We start from the raw sequence: 18,556 nt of genomic DNA, 5'->3' as shown, positions 1-18,556 counted from the left end.
CTTCAAAATTAACTCATCGATCTAACACGAGTCTCTGTGCTCGGAATACTGCTCTGGTAATGTTTTTTTACTTTTTCATGCAATCATGGAAAAAATATGTTTCTGCTCGAAGCAGTTGTCAAACAAGCTTCTTTCATCGGCAATCAGACACAGGGCAGCTGAGTAAGGCTGTTTAGTCTAGAATAAATACTCGAGAGATTACAAGGTCGCTGTAGGAAATGTAATTATACCATTTATTCTAGAATAGTCTCTCTGTAGTGTGGGCTTGCTGAATACTAAATCATACATTTATTAAAATACTAATAATGTGAAGAGGAAAAAATCTTTCAGAGCCTTAAAGTAAGGAATGGGGATTTGTCTGCAAACTGTACTGTGGGATGAATCAGTAAATATTTAAAATTGTTTCAGAAGATCAGGATGGTAATATTGGCTTTATTATTGTGAATTGGTAGGAGGCAAGCCCTGAGTTGTCTCTGCAGGTGTAGGGGCAGTGCTGTTGAGTGGGCACATGAATGGTGCCCACTCATGCAAAGGTGCCTGCTGATGGGTTATAATGTGGCAGGAGGCATACAGCAATTGTGTGGGCCAAGTGCCCTATTTTCTGCACTCTTTGTGTCTCACCAAATCAAACCCTTGTTACTACCAGCCATTTAAAAGCATCTGATTGTCTGTGACAGTTCTTATCTGTTATTGAAAGCCCTTCTTTGATTTCATCCTTCCCTTCATCTCCTGCATTGATATTGCTATTGATGTCTGGTTCTTCTGTGACTTTTTATGTCCACAGACTGTCCTCCATCTGCTTAGAAAAAGTGTGTTTTTGTAGAAGGTAAATTTTAGATCTTCTGTTGCTTCTCTGAAAGTTTGTGGTAAATTTGAGGTCAGTAGTTTTTGTGCTCAGTATTTTCTTTTTCTTTACTTTTTTCCTTCCTCGCTTCTCCTGCGCTCCATCATGTTGCCCTTTTCGAGTCTTTCTCTGACTCCTCAGCCAGATGGATAATTGCATTGGGAATTGTGTAGTTGCCACAAGAAAAAACAATACGTTTTGCACATGCAGGAGTGATCTTTCCTGCTTATCTCTCACTTCAGCAACAGCAGGGCCTCAGTGTCCTCCAGCTTTTGTAGTTCTTCCTGGGAGAGAGCCCCAAATGCTTTCTTTAAACTCGGTGTTGGACTACAGAGGCAGGAACACCTTAGTTGTGAGGAGTAAAGTCTTGACTCTGACACTGGTAAATGTAGTTGTAAAGCAGCCTCCTGAATGAAAATTGTTCAGGTATCAGTGGCTGCAAAGGTGAATTACAAATTCTGAAATGTCAGAGGGAAGTGCAGGAGTTTCTTTCTTGAAGTTTTCTGCAGCTTTTCAAGCAGTTGCTTGTAATTCTTTAACCCTCTTCAGATAACTCTGTTGCAGGAGTCAATTATGTTTAAAGCTTCTCTGAAGAAGTGGTAGGAGTGAGGGATCTCTTCCCAGAGGAGCATGCCAATTGCCAAAGTCAGTAATTCCACTGATAAATTTGATCCTGTGTATGTAACTGATCTGGGTGGATGATGAGATTTTAAAGAGCTGGTAGTCTCTCTTTTCTTATTTTGATAATGACCCTGTGGTCCCTCAGATTATATCACACTGGAGGAACTTTTTGAAAAACTGGAACCGGAGAACCTTTCTTAAGATTTGATGTTATCCCATCACATGTGTGTTCTCTTCTTTATTTTTCCTAGTTTCCTATTAAAAAAAAATAAAAATCTGAGTATTGTACACCAATAAGAATTGCAGTTTTTAGCTCCTTCCAGTCCAGCAGTTTGTGCATCTGTTCCCTGATTGCAGTTGGACTTGGTGGAATCGCAAAAAAACGTAATATGTGTTTCCTATCATGCTCTATAGCTGTTTTTTAAATTCTTTTTTTAGTGGTGCTGCCTACCAGGGGGTTGAGGAAAGTACCTACAATTAAAATGGTTGGCTGGAAATTATATATGCACACATCTAGGAACTGATTTTCATGGCTTTGGCTTGCTGATAGTTAGTTGAAAACTGTTCTTGGTTAACAAGCCACGTAGTGCCAGGCTTCCAGAAAGAATTGAGTTGTTCACTTCTCCCTCTTCCAAATTGAAGCATTTGAGTTAGGCTGCATTTCTAATAACAAAACAGGGGTTTGAGCATAATTGAACTGCACAGCTGAACTATTGCTCAGGCTTGAAGGTAACGCCACCATGGTTTTGTTTCTTTAACTGGTATTAAATGTAAAAACATAAATCCTTTTCAGTGGGAGAGGAGAAGGGGAGATGGTTTTCATTTGGCATAATTTCCTGTGAGACGTGGTTCTAAACAAGGCCCATATTTACACAAGACAATACAGTTTTACATGTACTGGTATATCCAGCACATTTTAAAATTGTTTAGCCAGTCCTAGGTATTAAATGCCTTCACAATAAATGTGTTTAATAAAAGTAGATGAAGTTTGAAATAATTTTTTAATAATTTTACAGTAGAAACACCAGTTAAATCAACCCCATTGCAGTAATAAATGTCACAAAAACAATTAATTATAGTTGCTTGCCACTGCAAAATCAATTGTGTAACTGTTCTTCTAAAACTGACTTTTACATTACTAAATCCTAAACACTACACTTCTGTAACTTGTCAGAATCAGGTTTTGGTTAATAGATATTTTCAGTGATGTAATGGGAACTTCTGGCTTGGAGTCAGAATATAATGGACTGTGATTAATGTTTTAATAAGCACTTTTCTTCTACTTATGATGCAGGAGCGAAATGGTTTCCTGCTTAGATTGATAGAGCAGCAGGTGTGCATACATACTTTTTTCTTTCAGTAGGAATAAGTTTTTCAGTGCTTCTGCTTGAAAACATTTAATGTTTTTCCTCGAGTCAAACGCTGCTGATTTGGGGTTTTCAGTTTGTTTGTTTTATATCCAGCTATTGCTGATATTTGTCAGTTGGAAGTGGAGGGTGCCACGGAAACCTTTTCAGTACTTAGAGTAATTGCTTTGCAAAAAGGGAAACTCATTAGTTTAAAAAACAGTTTTGATATATTGATGTTTTCTTCAGTGAAAGGATTTGTTTAAAATAGTGCTGGAGTAATTCGAAAGTGTGCGAGAACAAATATAGTGTTGAAAATATTAGCAGGTTAGATTTATTATTGAAGTTGATGTAATACACTTGCTACATGCTTGGTTACTTTTGTACTGGAAGTGGTTGTGTTATTCTGTATTTTAAATATTTCTACACAAAAAGTAATTTAGTCACTGTTTTTAATGACCCATCAATCCTGATTTGTTGCAGGGATAGGGTTTTTTTTTGCTTAGGGATCCAGTCAGCTGCTGACCTGGTGGTGTTTCACCTAAGGTGAGCACATTTTCCATGCTCTTGACTTCCTGCTGATATCAGGTGGTGCTTGTGCTCTTGGTCTCCACTATTCCTCTGCAAAGGAATATATACACATATAAAAATAATAGACAAATAAATAAATAACCACAGAACAAGAGGATTACCTTCTGTGGAAAATGAAGTACTCTCTTTTCTTTCCTTCTCCTCTGTCCTTGTAGACTCGATAGGAACAACAGATATGCTTGTGATGAGAAAAGAATGAAACCTGTAGAAAGAAGAGGTCCCATGTTTTGCTGGCATTATCCCACTAGACAAGATTCCAAGCACCTCTGCTCTCTCATGTCTAGAAGTTGGGTGAGCCTTTCTGGAAGGATGGAAAAGGTGCTGTGGTCCTGGTTCCAGTGCAGGTTTTCTTCTCTCCAGAGTCTATTGACACTAATTGAGATTCAAGATAATAGTTTCTCCATCTCTTTGTTCTTTCCCCTAAACATGGGAATCTTACTGACTCCTCTGTTCTCAGCAGCATCAACCCATGCTTTAATTTTCCCACCAACTTTGGGAAAAAAATGCAGAGATCAGCATACTTGAGTTTTTAATATGTATTGAGAATTTTACCAAGCAGACTTTATACCTTGGGTTTGTGCCAACTGTGTGTACTGGAGTAGTGTCTGCCTTGCCCAGAGAAAGTTACTTATGGTTTCCTTTATTTGCTACTGCTGCGTTTGTCTAGTTCTCCCTTAAAAGGATGCAGGAGGTGAGTGCTGGCTGCTATCTTTATTTCCTGACTCTCTTCCAGAATTCATGAGGAAATGCTCCTGAATACAGCCAAGAAAAATCTACACCTCTTCTCCCCTTCCTGTCATTAGAAGGTTCTCTCTCTCGTCCTCCTCTTTTCACATTTGGGCCTTGATGGATTGGGCAGACTTCTTGCTCTGTGGTCATTGATTCTGCTAATTGTCAAAAAGTATTCCAGAAACAAGAGAGAAGAGCAGATCTGCACTCTGAGGCCACCTCAAAACTTGGAAGCACAAAGGCTCTGCTGTTCCAGACTCTCTTCAGCACACAGTTAACTTTGGAATGAAAAGTCCCACAGATACAGAGTCTCCATATAATCTGAAATATGGAAACCTTATCTTCCTTTTTTATTTTTTTCCTCATTCCATGATGTAGGTACATCCTGCTCTTTTTCTAACCAGAAGAGAGGCAAATATTGTTGTGAAGGTGTGAGTACAATGAGGAGTTCACCTTCAGGACTCTGCTATGACTGAGTAGTCCCTTGCCTTGAGCAGTCCATGCTGTAGGATCTTCTTGATCTTTTGGCTTCTGTCCAAGAGCAGTCACTGAAGTTGCTGGTTTTGTATTTTGTATTTATTACTTCTCTCTCTTTTTTGCTCACCCAGAAGTGGTTGATTCTATGATTCTATGATCTACAGATTTTTTAGATCTGCTGTATTTGATCAATTTATCCAGGTCTTAAATGTGCTTGGAAAAGCATGGACTAGCAGAGTCCATACGAAACTGGTGTTATCCAGTTCTACAAACATCTGAGCCATCAATAGTGTAGTATCAGACCATGGAGATGACAGCAATGATAACTTAGTGCAACTGCCCTCCTCAGCATTTTCACAGTTCTCACAGTTAACACCTCCAGACTCCTTCCCTGGCTTCTCCAAAGAGCTGTAAGAAGTTCACATGTTCCCTGACTTGTTTTTGGCTCTTGTGTCAAACCACTGTTTTGAAAAATTCCCGTTGAACTTGCTTGGGTGCTGAGGGTTGTAGGTTTAAAAATAAGAGCTGAACAGAGGTGCAGTTCTGCTCTCAGCCCTGGCAGAGGGATTTGTAGTGGCTTCAGTGGGAACAGGATCAGGCCTTACAGAAGTGCCTTTCATGTTCCTACCCTTGGGCAGCCTGAGTGGATACTACTTTCTTTTGCAACACAGTGGATGAACTGTGTGTACTCCCAGGCACTTCCATATATTTGAGCAGTGTGCTCACATGGCTCAGGGATGTTTGCAGATGGAGCACAGGAATGTAGCTACCTGTAGGACAGAGTGGGCAGTGAGGCCATGTGCTGGCGCTGCAGGCTGTTCATCCTCAAGTTTGTAGGTGTTTGGCTTTTCTGGGAGCTGTTGGCTGCTAGCTGATTTTCCTGTATTTGGAGGCAAATGCTGAGAACCTGCCTGGAGCTCTCTGCTCAGATCAGCTGCCTGTATGTACTGCAGCAGCAGGTTTTACAGGCTCTCTACCCTGGGAATTCGAGATCAGAAAGGAACAGAAAATCAATGTATTTTCTTTTAATGCTATTTTTATCCACTTAGAAAAATACTTTGTGAGTGGGGCTAGCAAATACAGGATATTTCAGTGCTCGTGTGTGGGTCCATTTCATGCCTTCCTCACTCACGTGTGCACATCATGTTTCCACAGTAAGGTCAAATTGCTGAAATCTATGGTAGTTTTACATCTAAGCTCCTTTTGAAGCTCTCCTTTTTTCCTTTTTTTTTCTCCTTTCCCCCACTGGTGCTTTGTTTCATTATCTGAAAATGGGAATATCTGGTTTGAAATATCAGCATTAGGTTCTGGGAAATACTTGTTACTTCCAGCAGAGAGAACCACATGAGCTGGACTGGCTGGGTGGAGGTGATAATACAGGCTGCTGTTGTTTGCAAAGAGTAGTGCATCCTCTATTTTGGGCTGCTTTGAAGGATGTTATTTGCAACAAATCCCAGAGTTTTTGTTGACTCATGACTTATATTTTGGTTTTATTCAGCATTTTTTTTTTTTGTCCTTTGAGGGCTCCAGCAGCTGAAACAGCATCATCTTACCACACGGCAGTTTCAGCTGAGCCTGGTGTTTGAAATGGCAACACTGCTAAAAGTTTGTGACTTGTTTTTAGAACACCATGAAAAGCAAGAAATGCAAATAAAGGAGAGGCTTTAAAATACTTCTGACGTAAAAAAATATAAATTAAAAATAAACAAAAAATATTCAGAAGACATGCTAAATTTAGCAGAATTTCTTGAAGTAATAGGAAAGTGACATCTAAATAAGCATTGTGTGTTCCTGGATTCCCTTCACCTTCTTTTTCTCCCCCTTTTCTCCAGCCCACGCATAAACTCATTGCTTACATTCTCTCTTGATGAGCTGTTTCCAAAAATTTTGCTTTTACTCATGTAAAAAGCTTGGATGCTCCCAGAAGAATGTCTGCCACGTGGTGAGGGTAAATGTAGGGGAGGACAAGAGCTCCCCAAAACTCTCTGCTTCCTGGCAAAGATGAAGAAGAAACTTCCTGATGAAGATACTACAGTGGTACTGATAATTCTTCCAAGTAGAGATTAGGAGTTAGGGCATCAAGAACAGCTGCTTTGAGGGCATGATCTGTGCTGATCATGCAGGAGACCCAGGAAAGCTGTTGTTTCTACTGGAATTATTTTATTGGTTTATATGTTTGTGTGTGCATATGTGTGCATGCAGAGATTGTTATGGAACATTTTCCATTTACAGTGTGATAACTCCTTGTTGTTACTGCTGTTGTGTTATTAGGTGTTTTGTAGGCATGTCAAGGCAGGGATTGTTTCAGCAAGCGCAGCTGAAGTTTTTTTGCCCCAGAAGAGAGAAGGTAACACTCAGAGAACTTACTGCAGAAAACCAGGGTGAACTCTGAATAGATAAAGGGAACATTTTGTAGAGCAACTAATAGAAAGAAGAACCTGTTTGGCTAGTTTTCATGAACTGTAAGCTCGGAATTGATTGAAAACACAAACTAGCTTAGGAAAATCAGAGTAGAGAAGGAAAGGTGTTGGTGTAAGGGGACATATCAGCGAGTGGGGCAGCATGTGCTGCTTGGAAAGGTGCAGAGCTGCAGAGGAAGAGACAGACTGTGCAGGGATGAATCAGATCTCATCCCGTCAGAGATTCCTCTGTAGCCTTTGTTACATCAGATAGACTGAAATCCCTAAAGGCAGTTAAGCACCAGAACACCTTTGGAGTTTGGCTTCAGTCCACACGTAAATCCTTTTTTTTTTGGTCCTCCCCATTGCCCTGCTTGATATTACTTTGTGTCTGTACTCACCTCCTTACCTCCAGAAGTAACCAGAACTCAAGTTTTGTAAGTTGGTCACCATTAACTTTGTTGTTTTCAGTATTAATTTGTGGTGCTGTGTCTGTGTGTCCCCTTCTTTGCTCCTCACTGCATGTCCTTTGCAACTGAGCTGTCTTTGGTTGGAAAACATCCATGTGAGTAAGTGCTGCAGATTAGCCTGAATCATTTATCTGTTTTCCCAGCCCCCTCAGATTTTTTGACAGATGTATATTTTATAAAGAGTGACTTTTATATTTTCTTTCATATCATAGATGAAAGTTGTTGAGTAGCACCGGGATAAAATGAGATCCCTGCAGGGAAAATACTTCTTTGGATGATGAATCCCCATTTACACTTATTTCTTGAGATCTATCAGTGTAGATTGTGCTTAAATATTTTTTGGTGCATCACCTATGAAACTAATTTGCATGTGGTACTTTAAGAAAAAAAAATACTCCCTGCTTTTGTTGTAAACCTAAAGGCAAGCTTAAGCTTTTTATTGTCTCACTGGCAGATGTGTTAGTTCTTGGGGTGAAGAAGTTTTAGTTCTTGGAGTAAAGACACTTAAGATCAGTATTGGTTAAACTAATCCACAGATCAGCGTAGAATATATTCAGCAGCAGTGCATTAAATGGACAGAGCATACAGTGAGAGCTTTTGTACTGCAGTGAGATTAAGGGATAATAATTCTGATGCAGAAGGATAGCTAACTCAGAAAGAAGACCCATAAGATTCCCATGGAAATAGCACCAAATTTTTTTTTCTTGAAGGAATTGAATGTTTTTCGCACAGAAAGTGAGGAAATTACAGCTTTAACCTCCACAAAGAGTTACAGGAAAATTGTGTAAAACTCGTGGTAAAGTGTGGGGGTTACCTTTGAGTTGGCTTTTAGGGCAGTTTGGACTCTCGTGGGCTCCAGCCTGTGCTGGAGCAGTGCAGGTGGTCTGGGAAGAGCCGGCTCTGCTCCTCCTGTGATTTTTGCTCTTCTGTGGCTCCAGCTGATAAAGCCTTTGTAGTACAAGAAGTTCCCAGTCACAGAGGGCATCACATTAGCCCTCAGTAGATTTATGTGCCATAATATAAGCCTTTGATATAATTTAAGCCTTTGGAAACCTCCGTAGCGCTCGTGTGGCAGATAATGCAATACTTGTGTGGGGCTGCTTTAAAGTGAGCTTACAGGAGTGCTCTCCCTGCTGCTGAGGGATCGATGCAGGGCTGTGCTCTCTTCCCTTCAATCCCATCAGCTGCCTGTCAGACGTGATGCCCCGCGCTCCACCAACTCAATAGAAACTATTGGCTTTATTCTCTTAGTAAGGAGATTTTATTGGGCCAAGCCCCCTTTCTTGTCAGAATGTCTGAGTGCCTTTGGTGAGTGGAACGCAGCTTTTTACTACAGAATAGGGCCATGCCCAAATAAAAGTGACTTTTCCTTCTGTGATTTGCCCTTCAGTGCTGCTCAGGGACTTGAAATCTGCAAAGGGTACACAGAGACCCTGATGTTGTTTCCCAGTTATGCATCCAGTGAGTGCTCCCAGTTCCTGGCTGCCATCTGGGAGAGCTGCAGTACTGGTCTAGTTGCTTTATACAGTGGATTACAAGGAGATGCATTTCAACAGCGAAGTTTTTTCAACAACTGCATTACCCACCATGCTGCTATAGGTTCATTTATGTTTTAGCTGGAGAGCTGCATTAATAAGCACATTGTGTGCATTGTATTTCTTTGCTGCCTTTAGTCAGGAGGTTTATACACTGGTGTACAGCAAATGTTAAACTGGGGCTAATGGGAAATGGGTTTGGGCCTCAATTGTAGTGACCACAAAATGTGATGAGATCTGGCACTTGGTTTATGATGCCAAAGAGTGGCATGACATGTAATCTGGTGACGTCACTGTGTATGGTGTTGCATAAAGCACTAATATTTTATGTAGTCTTAAAATAAGATAAAACACTTGGTTATAACATTCAGTGCATAAACATGCATATACCTGTTTATGGCTGTATGTTAAAGCAGTGGCCCACACTGTTTCTTAAATTTCTTGTTATAGCAAGGAGCTCTTATATCTTAATAATTTGAGAAATTAAGCAGTTCAAGAACACAGAGCAAGAAAAAGACCTACTTTAATTTTCTACAGATGTTTATGATGATTGAAGACTAAAGGAGTTTCATAATGAAACAGCAAATTGCATAAAAGAGGTTAAACTTCAGTACAAAGTTACACTGCATTTTAATATTCAAGGGGAGTGTATCAGGTACTAATAGAATAATCACTCACCTTTTGTCTTGCAGCTTCTGACTTGATGTAACCACGGAACTTCCCTTTAAAGCACAATAATTTCTTTAAAGCCTGTTTGATCTGTCAAGTAGGTGTAGAAGCTTGTGTCAGACATGAAGAAGAGTGCAGAGTCAACTCTGACAGATGATACAAATATGGTGAAGTTAATTGACTTTGCCAGGGGAGAAAATTCTTCCTCCCAATTATTTCAAATGCCAGACAACTTTCCAGAGGTGGGGAGGGAAACATGCCTGAAGGACAATACTGACACTGTGCTTTTCTAGTAGGTGCTTGCTGTGCTTTATTTTTATTTTTACTTTTTTTTTTATTATTTAAGCTTTCAAGGATAAAATAATAAAATCAACTAGCTCAACTGCCTCTTTGTTTTAGGATTCTCAGACCTCATAAATCCACTGCCCTTCTGTGGTCCTCTAGGATTTTCTGCCTGGTTTTGTGAAGATGAAAACTTTCAGGAGACTGTGAAGCAATGAAGCCTCAGACTTATTTTTCTGCCAGTGTTAGGTGTTCTGCTTCTTTGGCTTCAGATTGGTATAATTTAAACTCTGTCAAAGTCAACAGGTTTCTGTCACATTCTAAGTTTTTAGTGTTTGGAAGGCAGAGGAGAGGACTGGGCTTTTGACTCTGTTTGTTAATCCCTGGTCAAGCCTATAGCCTGTCTCATATATAAACCTCTGCAGTTTTGTGTTCCAGCACCACATGATTCTTTTACAGAAATTTCCTGTCAGTGGAGAAGGAGCCAGTGAGGCTGTCGTGGTAGGGGTTATTGTTTTGAGGAGTAAAACTCCATTTTCTCCACTCTGACGCCTTCTCCTCCCTCAGCCCTGTTTTGTTTTTTTTTTAGTTCGTGGGTTTTTCCACTGCAACTCACGATAAGTGTTATTGCCAAGAGATGATAAGTAAAATAAATAATAAAAAGTGATCGATGTAGGCAGCTTTTTATTCCCTATCACCTTCTCCTGAGGTTGGGATGGGTGTCAGAGCAGTGGTGGGCAGGTTGTGCACACGTGTTTGTGCGTGCACGTTACAAAAACACACAAAGCAGGATGTCTGTGCTGCAATTAAAGGGGCCTGTGTCTCTGAGATACATGGAACTTCATCTCCTGTGAGACTGAGTAACCAGGCAGCATTCCCTCTCTCCAGTGAGGGTTACAGGTAGTCACATGCTGCAGCAGAATGAAGATAAAACTGCTGCAGGAGGTGATTTTTACAGGCTGGGAAGTCTTGCCTGGCTGACAGACATGAGGTTTCTGTCCACTGGATGGGTTTGCTTCTCACTGGCTGAGCCCTTTAGGTAACCAGGACTGAGGATGGTCACCCCTAATTAAGGCTGCAAGGTGATCAGTATTTTTGGGGGTTAAAAAAGAACAGCCCTGTATTCAGGTTTTTTTCACAGTGAGGGTAGAATCTGTTTCCAATGTTCTTTTGTGGCCCAGCTCTACTATGTATAACCAACCTTTTTGTGTCTCACTGTTCAGTAACTCCTACAGCCTTTTCAAGAGCTTACATTGGTAAATCTGACAGTGTTTATATTTCATGTGGTTGGTCTCTTAGGTTGTTTATTGCTGGTTTTTGCCTTAGGAAAATGCCTAGGAACATAATTGCGAGTCCATCATGCTAGAGACTGTACACCAATTTAGAGGTGTGGAGAACAGTCTGTGCCTTGAGCTGCCTAGGAGTGGAGGATGCCATTTATAAAAGAGAAAAAAATAAGTAAAATGCAACAGAAACAAACTATCGTGTTCATTTCTTCTGCACTTGACTCTCCTCCTGCTCAGCGTGGCAGTACTATCAAAATTTTTCATTCTTATGGCTTCTCCCTGTCAGTAGAACTGTTCCAGACCTTTCAGTAGCCAGGAACTCCATTCTGTTTATGGGTTCCAACTTTTTACTCATCCTTGCATCTGGTTTTGTTGCCTTAAACCCCAGATAGTTTCAGATTGACAAAATATTGATCACAGTTGCATTTGGTTAAATCTGAGGTTAGTTTACATGAGTCAGTGATGAAATTGCATGTGACACTCTTTTGGACATTGGGAATTAATTATCTTTTAAATTATTTTTTGAGAAACTTTATTCAGCTACTAAATGTACTTTTATTAAAACAAGCCCCTAGTATGCATAATTGAGATTTGGAGTCATGGTAAGTTTGTTTTTTCACATTTCTTGGAGTGTGCTTTCAGTTTAGCTAAACTAAACACCATTCTATTTAGGGCATAATTTTAAGAATATTTTTTTCTAATTCTGGCAGCAAATGCTGTGACATTATAATTATGCCATAAGCATTCAATGTTTATCCATCATAAACTGGCTGTAATCCCAGTTTTGGAATACAGCTTTTTTGTTGCTCTTGATTCTTCAAGTGAAGGGGTAATTTTGTCCGCAGAAACGATTTCTTAAGAAAATCTGCCATTTGGGTTAGTTACATACTAAAGCAGCTCAAAAAGAAAAGTCTCTCTTTTCCTCTCAAGTCATAAATTATTTTTGAAGTTTTCTTAAAGGAAATTCACTTTTAAGGATGAGTTGAGCCAGCAAGTACTATTCAAAACCACTTGATTCTTGCATATACTAAAATATTGTGCTCTCTCAATTTACAAATGGGGACTGGTTAAATCAATACAATCCAGTGTTGTTAACACACCTGTTAATTTTTGGGTTTCAAAGCAGAGCAGGACACAGTGATACACCCCAGGGGTCAATACTGGGACCAGTGCTCCCTCTTGTCTTCTTTCCCAGCTGACTGTGGGAAGGAGTGCACCCTCAGCACGTTTGCAGGAGATACAAAGTCCAGAGGAGCAGCTCGTGCACCAGATGGTTGTGCTGCCCTTCAGGGGGACGCTTGTGAGTTCAGCAAAGAGAAATGCAGGGTCCTGCACCTGGGGAGGAACAGCCCCATGTGCCAGTACAGGCTGGGGGCCGACCTGATGGAAAACAGCTCCGTGGAGAATGACCCGGAGCACACCATGGTGGCCATGAATCAGCAGTGTGTCCTAGTGGGAAAGAAAGGCCACCAGTCTCCAGAGCTGCATCAGGCAGAGCATTACCAGCAGGTTGAGGGATGTGGTGTTCTTTCCCCTCTGCTCAGCACCAGTGAGGGACACATCCGGAATGCTGGGTCCTGTCCTGGGCTCCCTGGTGCAAGAGACATGGACACACTGGTGTGAGGAAGGATAGGAGGGGTAGGAGTATCTCTCATGTAAGGTGAGACTGAGGGAGCTGGAACTGTTTAATCTAGAGAAGGGAAGGTTTGGAAGGATCTTGTCAATGTGAGTAAATACCTGATGGCAGGCATGGAGTTGAAAGGGACAGAGCCAGACTCTTCTCAGGGATTCCCAGTGAGAGGGCAAGATGCTGCAGACACTAATTGAAACACAGGGAATTCCATTAGAATGCATTTACTGCAAGGGAGGTCAAACGCTGGAACAGGTTGACTAGAGAGTTTGTGAAGTGTTCCTTCTTGGAAATGCCAAAACTTGACTGGACACAGCCCTGAATTACCTGTTTGAGCTGACCCTGCTGCGCAGGGAGGCTGGACACAATGGGCCATTCCCTTAAAAGTTGGACTTGATGATCCTTGTGGGTCCCCTCCAACTCAGAATATTCTGTGTGTAATGCTAATAATACCTTGTCTCCCTGTGTGCCTTCCAGCCTCAAAATTTTCTTGGTGTTAACCATCTTTGTGTCTGTCTGCTCAGACTCTGCATGGCAAGGTGAGAAAATGTCATCAAATAATCTCAGCAACAAGATGTGTAAAATAACTCTAGATATTAAAAACGATATTATTTCTTTCAAGCTAAACTAGAATTCATTAGAAAGTATTCAGGCTGCCTTTATCTTCTTAGTTTCTTTTTGCAGAGGTCTCAGAGGTTGCCCATGAGGGTGGTCCTCCAGTTTCTAAAGTGGTGTGTGTGATGCTGAGGCATGAATTGCCATCAGGTGTGGGGTTGGTAACATGAAATCAGTGGAGCTGCATTGGTGTAAGACATGATGAGTGGTACAGCTGTGAGTCACCCCCAGACTTGAGGTGACCTAGTGTTAAACTGGCTTTCTGTTCATGTATCTTGCTGTCAGATCTGTACTTTCACCACTGAGTTTAAAATTTTCTGAAAGAAACGAGTACTGAAAGAAAAAGCCACATCTGCTCATAAAAGAGGAGCAAACTGTCAGGGTGTCCTTCTGGTCCCAGTGGAGTGGTTGGGCTTCCAAGCGCTCCTTTTCTGCTCCTGGAGAGGGATGGCTGTGGTGGGGGAAGCCTGAGTCTGACCCAGTGCAGCTTTCCTTAGCTTAAAACATCTTTCTCCAGCTCTTATTCAGGGTATGATACTGAACTTGGATAATGCCAACCAGATAATAATCCAATTATCTGCAGCAGAGCAAATGGCACTGATTCTTTGTAGCAAAAAGCAATAGTGTGTTTGTTGTGCCTTTGATCTCTAAAGTGCTCTGATGTGGTGAGATCATCTTGAGGAAGCACTAACCGACCTTTCCTTGAGTTTTGTTTTTAACTCCGTGTAAAGGCAAGAAGGAAAAATGCAATTGAATGTGTACTTATTGTGATAATTAATTTCAGCTTACAATTAGCTTGCTTTTCAAAGTCCCTGCACAGGACTTGGTATTGGAATGGGATATTGGCAAATGACTTTATTGGTTTTCACTGAAAAGTAATATATCTGTCAGCTTTTCACTATGGGGCTTGTTTTGCTCTCCAGATCAGTAAGACTGCTGGCTTCCCTTTCAAAACTGATTTTCTTTATTGGTGTGTTTGCTTATGTGTCTTGATAACCCTTCCAGTTACTGCTTTAGAAGATGTGGGAAGAGGAAGGATACTTGGTCCCTGAAGGTTGCTGTAAAACAGTCACTGCTCGTATGAATGAAATATTTCCATACACCATAAAACTTTATCTCAAAGATAGTCTTGAGAAGTTAAAATAATGGTAAATATTCTGTAGACTAACTCTTGCAAGGGCTAAATAGCCTGGCCTTGTTCCAGGAAGGCACTTAACAATGTGCTTAACTTTAAGCGCATTGAATATTCTTACTGGCCTGAGTGAAAAATCAATGAGGCTGCTCACATGCTTAAAATAAGACATGTGCTTAAGTGTCTTTCTGGACCTCAGCCAGAGCGTTCAGCCTGTGAGATGGGCTGAATTCTGACTGTGGGCAAAAGCCAGTAGTGTTTCATTTTGCTTGTCGTGTGCCTTTCTGAAGAATTCATTGATATTGTCTGTGTTTATTTTAATTGGCCTCCATTTCCCATCTAAGCCCTACCAACTCCAAAGCTCTGGGGGTAAAATAGATGTGCAGCTTAGGGCTGTCAAACAGCTTGTCAGGGGTAGTACTTAGACTGTATATATTGCTCTAGAGCAGGAACTGAACCTCAGAAAAGCTGGGAAAAGATGAGGTGAAACGTGATTGTTTTCTTTGGTAGCCAAGGTTTTAATATAGAGAGAAAATGAAGAGGAGAGAAGAGAAGGGCTGGTGACACGTCACACCTTTTCAGTTAACATAGTTGCTTCTTAGGAAACATTAAAGAATGCAGACAGATGCATTAATAATCCACTGGCAGTGGCTGTGGCCTTGGCAAGTCGGCTTTCCTACCTACTATTGATTTTTCTGCCTCTCAGGCAGCAATTTGCAATGGGTGGCATGATCCCATACCCTCCAAACGGGCAGTGAGACGAGCTGTCATGGCCAAAATAATTTTTACTTTCTAGCCAACACCTCCTGTTTCTTCAACAGCATCTTTTCCTGCTTAGATGACAATTTCCACTGCTGACAACTGGGAATGATAAAATATGTGTACTGTATTTAAACACAAAGAGCCTCTATGGCTAGAGGTGCAAAAGAGCCCACCTGAATGCACTGAGCAGCAGCTTCACTCGGGGAACCCACCCCTCAGGTGCTGTAAATTTGGGGTGTTACTGGTTAGCAAGTGCAAAAGCAGTGCAGCCATGGGCTCCTAGAAGAAATCTTTGCTGTCAACTCAGACTTACATGACTAAGGAAATAGAGTGTCATTCTCCTCCCACCGCCTTTTGTTTTGCAACATCCAGACATTGCTTGTCTTCCACTTCCCCTCCATGTTTACGGCTTCCTCCTTGCGTTGCTTTTGCTTTCTTTTCTGTTTCTTTTTCTGTTACAGCCCGTGCAGCAGATTGTTCTTCTTATACTGCCTTTGAGTGTGATTGCTGATAGTTCTTCACCTGTCTTTTGCTGGAAATCATAGGATGTTCAGGGTTTGGAATGAACCTTGAAAGTCATCTAGTCCTGTCCCTCACCCCCACCACAGGCAAGGACACCTTTATTTCCTTATACATTTGATTTATACTGGATGAGAGAGAAACTTAGAGTAGTTGAAAAGAAAGTGGCCAGAATAAAGGAAAATGGAGCATAAGTGTTTTTTAAAGGGTTAAATACGTAAAACTAGAAGCAACCAGCTGATACTGAAGAATTTTACGTGTAATTACAAAAGTACCTCCTGAAAATGGATCTCCATGAAGGAGCAGATGCCATTTTTAGCAGACCTTCTCCGCAGTAAATCTTGAGCAGTTTTGAATGAGTTTGCTTGTAGGTTGTTGTTTTTCTTTCAGCTGCAGGAGTGTGTTTGCTGTAGCACTCTAGGCTGGGTTTCAAGAATGTCTCAGGGTAACTCACAGCGTATGTTTTTATTGTTTACTCTCCCCAACGGTCAGTTATTTCTTTCAACTGCAAATTCCTCTTTTACTTGAATAAAAGCTCAATAGAATCACCTGTCACATACAGAATTTCACCTGAATTGAATAAGAGGCAATTCAAGGTTCAGATTTAGAAGGTATATTCACATTCAGGGATAGCCAGTGATCTTTTAAACGGTGAAACAATGTGGACTAAGGATACTAGGGCAGAATTAAAACTGGAAGAGTGGATGGAAAATGGGATTTTGGAGCTGTTTTAACTGTTTTCCCCTTAGCTTTTCTAAAATCAAGCTCAAGTCTAGGTCTCAGTATATGTCTGCAGGTGTCTTCAATGTGACAGAGCCTTCTGCCACCTAGTGTTACTGGGAGCTCTCCTCATCAGGGAATCACCAGATAATTTATTAAATGTCATTATTTATTAGCAATACCCTCAATTGCTGGGCACGCTCTGTGAATCCTTAAAAGGCATTTTCTGACCAGAGGGTTGCAGAATCAGTTCAATCAGTAGGCACAACTTCTTTAGAGACAGTGTTTGAGGGTGCATTTTGCAAGTTGAGTCGAGTTGTTAACAAATAATCCGTGTGGAGAATTTCAGCAATTGTGAAAGTCACTGCTCCATAACAACTCTGTTAGCACTTTTCTCCCTCAGATAAAACTAAGGGACTCTGCCTAACTCAGCACACTCCTGCTTTGGTATCTGTGCTGCTGCTGGTTCAGGATATTGGGTTAGATTGAAAGCAGCAGAGAATAAAAATTAATTCAACAGAAATTATATAAATTAAAGAACAAGTCCATTTAGACACTTAACTCTTTGTCTTTTTAGGAGAGTAAAATGAAGTTCTCCTATCATCACTGCCATTTCCCCCCTAGAAATTCCACCAGGGCACAATGGAGAAGGACAATAAAATCCAGAGAATTACACCCAGATTTCACAATAGACTTGTCAAACTGTTAAAATAGAAAAATAGGCATAATGATGCTTTAGATTTAAGCCAAATAATAATAGCTCCTACCATATGCTGACAGATAGGAGGAAACTGCCTAGGATTGAAGGGGTGGGTTTTTTTCCTTCATTCCCCTGTAAAAAAAATATTTTCAGGAGAACAGAGCAACTCTTTCCCCTCCTCATCCCCCCACCTTTGTGAGCTGTCTGAGTGCCCTGTGACACAGAGTAGGGCTGAGTGGCTCCTTTGCAGGTCGGTGTGTGAGAGCTCAGCCCAAAGGCTGCACAGGCCTGGGGCAGATGCTTCTAATCCTTCACCCAGCCGTGGTTTCGAGGAGAAGCCTCACTCCGAGCTCCTGCCCTCCTCTCCTTTCTCCCTCCCACCTCTTCCAGGCCTTCCCGAGGAGCAGATGCCAGCATGGCTGAGAGCTGTAAACTTGATCCTCAGCATCAGACTTAAATGCTGACCTGATCAGCAGCAAGCGGAGGGTCTGATGCATTAGAGCACTAAGCAGCTGCAATACCAGGCAACCTGTTCTCACCTTCTTTTGACCTGAACAGTCTCATCCTTAAATACCTCCATCCAAACTGCAGTCTCTTTGCTTTCAGCAATTGTACTTTTCACATACTGCCTAAAGAAAATAGCTTTGGGTTCTTCTTGTCTAAAATGAACAATTGTGAGCACAGAGTAGATTTGCTCTGTACTTGTGGGTATTCATTTGAGATAATTATTGGGTTTGGCAGCTTTACTTATCTGATCAGCATCAATGCTCTGAAATTTCTTGTGCATCTTGTGCTATTTTGTTTGAGTCATATTAAGCTGGAATTACCATATGACATGAATTCATTGCTACCCAGTCAGAACAGAGGATGCTGTGTCACAGAGAAAACAGAACAGACTGTCTGACCTGCAGAGACCATCTTTTCAAGCTGAGATTGTAACCAGATTTTTCTGTGTTGGGATGATGTTTTATCCATCAGCAGTGATCTGGGGGCAAAGCCTGTGGCTGTGCCTGATACATGAGTCACTCTGGGGCTGTGTCCTCCACTGCTGGGACTAAAGCACAGTCCTCTAGTGCAAGAACCTCTAAAACTGTCCATTTTCCAGACTTGGGCCCAAAGTTAAGGTCCTTACCAGAGCTCCTGGGGCAGAAATGTCTCCTCTCAGCTGGCAGCCGTCCTGGACTCTGCAGTTGTGGTCCTGAGCTAGCGGGTGGCATCCCTGCCCATGG

At 41.3% G+C, this 18,556-nt stretch overlaps 1 protein-coding gene across 2 annotated transcripts in view; it reads left to right on the top strand.

Moving 5' to 3' along the window:
• MNAT1 (MNAT1 component of CDK activating kinase) overlaps positions 1-18,556 on the top strand; it is a 119,768-nt gene that overhangs the window by 90,348 nt on the left and 10,864 nt on the right. The window lies entirely within an intron of this gene.

This window comes from Pseudopipra pipra, chromosome 6 (genome assembly GCF_036250125.1).
Source record: "Pseudopipra pipra isolate bDixPip1 chromosome 6, bDixPip1.hap1, whole genome shotgun sequence".
Classification (NCBI taxonomy): domain Eukaryota; kingdom Metazoa; phylum Chordata; class Aves; order Passeriformes; family Pipridae; genus Pseudopipra; species Pseudopipra pipra.
This window is presented reverse-complemented; position numbering and strand designations above follow the sequence as displayed.